The 7115-nt window shown below is 37.9% G+C and overlaps 1 non-coding gene across 1 annotated transcript; it reads right to left on the minus strand.

Annotated features, from left to right (window-relative positions):
• Positions 1 to 3615: 3615 nt before the first annotated feature.
• On the minus strand, positions 3616 to 3723 carry LOC148562117 (small nucleolar RNA R71). Its single transcript, XR_015887381.1, has one exon. It is a non-coding gene; the product is annotated as a small nucleolar RNA R71 (small nucleolar RNA).
• Positions 3724 to 7115: the final 3392 nt, after the last annotated feature.

Raw genomic sequence — 7115 nt, forward strand, 5'->3', positions numbered from 1 at the left:
GAAAAGGAGCCAAAACCAGAGTTGAACGCCCAAACTGGCACAAAAGCTGGCGTTCAACTCCACAAACGGCCTCTGCACGTACAACACTTAAGTTCAGCCCAAACACACACCAAGTGGGCCCCGGAAGTGGATTTATGCATCAAATACTTACTCATGTAAACCCTAGTAGCTAGTTTATTATAAATAGGACCTCTTACTATTGTATTAGGCATCTTTGGATTACCTTATGATCCTTTGATCACGTTTTAGGGGGCTGGCTATCTCGGCCATGCCTGGACCTTCACTTATGTATTTTTAACGGTAGAGTTTCTACACTCCATAGATTAAGGTGTGGAGCTCTGCTGTACCTCAAAGATTAATGCAAGTACTACTGTTTTCTATTCAATTCTTCTTATTTCGCTTCTAAGATATCCATTCGCACCCAAGAACGTGATGAAGGTGATGATTATGTGTGACGCTCATCATCCTTCTCCCTTATGAACGCGTGCCTGACAAACACTTCTGTTCTACATGAATTAAGCTAGAATGAATATCTCTTAGATCTCCTAACCAGAATCTTCGTGGCGTAAGCTAGAATGATGGCGGCATTCAAGAGAATCCGGTAGGTCTAAACCTTGTCTGTGGTATTCTGAGTAGGATTCAATGATTGAATGACTGTGACGAGCTTCAAAATCGCGATTGTTGGGCGTTAGTGACAGACGCAAAAGGAGGGTGAATCCTATTCCAGCATGATCGAGAACCGACAGATGATTGGCCGTGCTGTGACAGAGCATGTGAGCATATCTTTCACTGAGAGGAGGGGATGTAGCCACTGACAACGGTGATGCCCTTGCATAAAGCCAGCCATGGAAAGGAGTAAGACCGATTGGATGAAGATAGCAGGAAAGCAGAGGTTCAGAGGAACGAAAAGCATCTCCATTCGCTTATCTGAAATTCCTACCAATGATTTACATAAGTACCTCTATCCCTATCTTATTATATAATATTCGAAAACACCATTATCACTTTATATCTGCCTGACTGAGATTTGCAAGGTGACCATAGCTTGCTTCATACCAACAATCTCCGTGGGATTCGACCCTTACTCACGTAAGGTATTACTTGGACGACCCAGTGCACTTGCTGGTTAGTTGTATCGAAGTTGTGACATATTATGAACGTGTAATCACGATTACGCGTACCAAGTTGCTCACGTGCCAGGAATAGTTTGAGCCTGGAGATCACAATTTCGTGCACCAAGTTTTTGGCGCCGTTGCCGGGGATTGTTTGAGTTTGGACAACTGACGGTTCATCTTGTTGCTCAGATTAGGTAATTTTCTTTTTGTTTTTCTTTCAAAAAATTTTTCAAAAACCTTTCAAAAATTTCTCACTTGTTTTCGAAAAAAAAAATGTTTTCAAAAATATCACTTTTCTTCAGAATTTTTAAGAATGAATTCTAGTGTTTCATGAAGCATGTTGAAGCCTATCTGGCTGTAAAGCCATACCCAAACTACTTTGGGATTGGCATTCAACTAATCACTCCAATCCATGTAATTATATACTAAAGCTTGGCTGGCTATTAAGCCATGCCTGACCCTTTAATTGGAGCTTTAAGACTAACATGGCAAGATTCCTGGAATTCATATTAAAAATTTTGAAATCCTTATTTTTATTTTTCACAATAATTTTCGAAAAAAAAATAAAAAAAAAATTTAGAAAATCATAAAAATCAAAAATATTTTGTGTTCTTGTTTGAGTCTTGAGTCATATCATAAGTTTGGTGTCAATTGCATGTGCATCTTGCATTTTTCGAAAATTTCATGCATTCATGGTGTTCTTCATGATCTTCAAGTTGTTCTTGGTAAGTCTTCTTGTTTGATCTTGATGATTTTTTGTTTTGTGTCTTTTCATGTTTATCATATGCATTCTTGAATTCTTAGTGCGTAAGCATTAAAGAATTCTAAGTTTGGTGTCTTGCATGTTTTCTTTGCATTAAAAATTTTTCAAAAATATGTTCTTGATGTTCATCATGTTCTTCATAGTGTTCTTGGTGTTCATCTTGACATTCATAGCATTCTTGCATGCATTCATTGTTTTGATCTAAAAATTTCATGCATTGCATAATTTTCATGTTTTCATAAAAATTCAAAAAATCAAAAAGAATATCTTCCCCTTTTTCTCTCATCAAATTCGAAAATTTGAGTTGACTTTTTCAAAAACTTTTAAAATCAAGTTGTTTCTCATGAGTCAAATCAAATTTTCAATTTGAAAATCTTATCTTTTTCAAAATCTTTTTTTTTCAAAAATCAAATCTTTTTCAAAATTTCTTAGTTATTTTCGAAAATTCCAAAAATCTTTTTCAAAAATCTTTTTCTTATTTTTATACCAAATTTTCGAAAATAACAATAGCAATTAATGTTTTGATTCAAAAATTTCAAGTTTGTTACTTGCTTGTTAAGAAAGATTCAAACTTTAAGTTCTAGAATCATATCTTGTGATTTCTTGTGAATCAAGTCATTAATTGTGATTTCAAAAATCAAATCTTTTTCAAAACTAATTTCAATCATATCTTTTCAAAAATATCTTCTTATCTTATCTTTTTCAAAAATATCTTTTCAAATATCTTTTCTAACTTCCTAACTTCTTATCTTTTCAAAATTTGTTTCAACTAACTAACTAACTTTTTGTTTGTTTCTTAACTTTTTCAAAACTACCTAACTAACTCTCTCTCTCTAATTTTCGAAAATATCTTTCCTCTTTTTCAAAAATTTCTTTTTAATTAACTAATTATTCTTATTTTTATTTTTAATTTAAAAAAAAATTTCGAAAAAAATACTAACAATTTTCAAAAACCATTTTCGAAAATCACTAACTCTTTTTCAAAATAATTTTCGAAAATTATCCCTCCCCTATCTTATTCTATTTATTCATTCATATCCTAACATCTCATCTCACATCTCTGCCATCCTCACAGTTGTGTTTCTTCCATTATATTACATTCTTTGTCTCCCCCTCTTCTTCTACTCACACAGGGATCCCTATACTGTGGTATAAAGGATCTCTATTATTATTATTATTTTTCTGTGCCCTCTTCTTTGTCATATGAGCAGGAGAAAGGATAAGAACATTCTTGTGGAAGCAGATCCAGAACCTGAAAGGACTCTGAAGAGAAAATTAAGAGAAGCTAAATTACAACAATCCAGAAATAACCTTTCAGAAATTTTTGAACAGAAAAAGGAGATGGCAGCCAAAAATGATAATAATGTAAGGAAGATGCTTGGTGACTTTACTGCACCTAATTCCAATTTACATGGAAGAAGCATCTCCATTCCTGCCATTGGAGCAAACAACTTTGAGCTGAAACCTCAATTAGTTTCTTTGATGCAGCAGAACTGCAAGTTTCATGGACTTCCATCTGAAGATCCTTTTCAGTTCTTAACTGAATTCTTGCAGATATGTGATACTGTTAAGACTAATGGAGTAGATCCTGAAGTCTACAGGCTCATGCTTTTCCCTTTTGCTGTAAGAGACAGAGCTAGATTATGGTTGGATTCTCAACCCAAAGACAGCCTGAACTCTTGGGATAAGCTGGTCACGACTTTCTTAGCCAAGTACTTTCCTCCTCAAAAGCTGAGCAAGCTTAGAGCTGATGTTCAAACCTTCAGACAGAAAGAAGGTGAATCCCTCTATGAAGCTTGGGAAAGATACAAACAGTTGACCAAAAAGTGTCCTTCTGACATGCTTTCAGAATGGACCATCCTGGATATATTCTATGATGGTTTATCTGAGCTATCAAAGATGTCACTGGACACTTCTGCAGGTGGATCCATTTACCTAAAGAAAACGCCTGCAGAAGCTCAAGAACTCATTGACATGGTTGCTAATAACTAGTTCATGTACACTTCTGAAAGGAATCCTGTGAGTAATGGGACGCCTATGAAGAAGGGAGTTCTTGAAGTTGATACTCTGAATGCCATATTGGCTCAGAATAAAATATTGACTCAGCAAGTCAATATGATCTCTCAGAGTCTGCATGGAATGCAAGCTGCATCCAACAGTACTCAAGAGGCTTCTTATGAAGAAGAAGCTTATGATCCTGAGAACCCTGCAATAGCAGAGGTGAATTATTTAGGTGAACCTTATGGAAACACCTATAACTCATCATGGAGAAATCATCCAAATCTCTCATGGAAGGATCAAAAGCCTCAACAAGGCTTTAATAATGGTGGAAGAAACAGGTTTAGCAATAGCAAGCCTTTTCCATCATCCACTCAGCAACAGACAGAGAACTCTGAACAAAATACTTCTAATTTAGCAAACTTAGTCTCTGATCTATCTAAGGCCACTGTAAGTTTCATGAATGAAACAAGATCTTCCATTAGAAATCTGGAAGCACAAGTGGGCCAGCTGAGTAAAAGGATCACTGAAATCCCTCCTAGTACTCTCCCAAGCAATACAGAAGAGAATCCAAAAGGAGAGTGCAAGGCCATTGACATAAGCGCCATGGCCGAACCTGTGAGGAGAGGAGAGGACGTGAATCCCAAGGAGGAAGACCTCCTGGGACGTCCAGTGGTCAATAAGGAGCTTCCCTCTGAGGAACCAAAGGACTCTGAGGCTCATCTAGAGACCATAGAGATTCCATTGAACCTCCTTATGCCCTTCATGAGCTCTGATGAGTATTCCTCTTCTGAAGAGAATGAGGATGTTACTGAAGAGCAAACTACCAAGTTTCTTGGTGCAATCATGAAGCTGAATGCCAAATTATTTGGCATTGATACTTGGGAAGTTGAACCTCCCTTGTTCATCAATGAACTAAGTGATCTGGATCAACTGACATTGCCTCAGAAGAGACAGGATCCTGGAAAGTTCATAATACCCTGCACCATAGGCACCATGGTCTTTAAGGCTCTGTGTGACCTTGGTTCAGGAATAAACCTCATGCCCCTCTCTGTAATAGAGAAACTGGGTGCAAGCTGCTAAAATCTCATTAGAGATGGCAGACAGCTCTAGAAAACAGGCTTATGGACAAGTAGAGGACGTGTTAGTAAAGGTTGAAGGCCTTTACATCCCTGCTGATTTCATAGTCCTGGATACTGGAAAGGAAGAGGATGAATCCATCATCCTAGGAAGACCTTTCCTGGCCACAGCAAGAGCTGTGATTGATGTTGACAGAGGTGAAATATTCCTTCAATGGAATGAGGACTCCCTTGTGTTTAAAACTCAAGGATCCCCCTCTGCAACCATGGAGAGGAAGCAGAAAAAGCTTCTCTCCAAGCAGAGTCAACCAGAGCCCCCACAGTCAAACTATAAGTTTGGTGTTGGGAGGCCACAACCAAACTCTAAGTTTGGTGTTGAACTCCCATATCCAAACTCTAAGTTTGGTGTTGGAGAGTCTCAACAAAGCTCTGCACATCTGTGAGGCTCCATGAGAGCCCACTGTCAAGCTATTGACATTAAAGAAGCGCTTGTTGGGAGGCAACCCAATGTTTATCTAATTCTTATTTTTATTGTTTTTCATGTTTTCTTAGGTTCATGATCATGTGGAGTCACAAAATAAATATAAAAATTGAAAACGGAATCAAAAACAGCAGAAGAAAAATCACACCCTGGAGGAGCATCTGCCTGGCGTTCAAACGCCAGAACAGAGCATGGTTCTGGCGCTGAACGCCCAGAACAAGCATGGTTCTGGCGTTCAACGCCAGAAATGGCAGCAAATGGGCGTTGAACGCCCAAAATGGGCACCAACCTGGCGCTGAACGCCCAGAGTTGTGTGCAAGGGCATTTTACATGCCTAAATTGGTGCAGGGATGTAAATGCCTTGACACCTCAAGATCTGTGATCACCTCAGGATCTGTGGACCCCACAGGATCCCCACCCACCTCCACTCACTCTCTTCTCTCTTCTCAATCATCCTCTATTCCTAATAAACACTCTTCCCTAATTAACCCTTTACCACTCACATCCAAACACCCACTTTCCTTCAAAATTCAACATCTCTTTCCCACCCAATCCCACCCATATGGCCGAATACACATCTCCCTCCATCTCCTCCATATCTTCTTCTTATTCTTCTATTCTTTCTTCTTTTGCTCGAGGGCGAGCAACATTCTAAGTTTGGTGTGGTAAAAGCATAGCTTTTTTGTTTTTTTTTCCATAACCATTGATGGCACCTAAGGCCAGAGAAACCTCTAGAAAGAGGAAAGGGAAGACAAAAGCTTCCATCAAGGGTCTATAGCTCAGTGGTAGAACATTTGACTGCAAATCAAGAGATCCCTGAGATACCTCAGGGGATACATTTTCTTCCACAAAATTATTGGAAGCAACTAAGGGTGGAACATCAAGAGCACTCCATCATCCTTCATGAAATCAGAGAAGATCTAAAAGCAATGAAGGAGGAGCAACAAAGACAAGGAAGAGACATAGAAGAGCTCAAGGACATCATTGGTTCCTCAAGAAGGAAACACCACCATTACTAAGGTGGATTCATTCCTTGTTCTTATTTCTTCTGTTTTTCGTTTTCTATGTTATGTGCTTATCTGTGTTTGTGTCTTCATTACATGATCATTAGTAGTTAGTAACTATGTCTTAAAGTTATAAATGTCCTATGAATCCATCACCTCTCTTAAATGAAAAATGTTTTAATTCAAAAGAACAAGAAGTACATGAGTTTCGAATTTATCCTTGAACTTAGTTTAATTATATTGATGTGGTGACAATGCTTCTTGTTTTCTGAATGTATGCTTGAACAGTGCATATGTCTTTTGAAGTTGTTGTTTAAGAATGTTAAATATGTTGGCTCTTGAAAGAATGATGACTAGGAGACATGTTGTTTGATAATCTGAAAAATCATAAAAATGATTCTTGAAGCAAGAAAAAGCAGCAAAGAACAAAGCTTGCAGAAAAAAAATAGGCGAAAAAAAAATATAGAAAGAAAATGAAAAAGCAAGCAGAAAAATCAAAGCTCTTAAAACCAAGAGGCAAGAGCAAAAAGCCAATAACCCTTAAAACCAAAAGGCAAGGGAAATAAAAAGGATCCCAAGGCTTTGAGCATCAGTGGATAGGAGGGCCTAAAGGAATAAAATCCTGGTCTAAGCGGCTAAACCAAGCTGTCCCTAACCATGTGCTTGTGGCGTGTA

The sequence above is a fragment of the Arachis ipaensis genome, chromosome B6, assembly GCF_059453495.1.
Source record: "Arachis ipaensis isolate K30076 ecotype BB chromosome B6, ASM5945349v1, whole genome shotgun sequence".
Classification (NCBI taxonomy): Eukaryota; Viridiplantae; Streptophyta; class Magnoliopsida; order Fabales; family Fabaceae; genus Arachis; species Arachis ipaensis.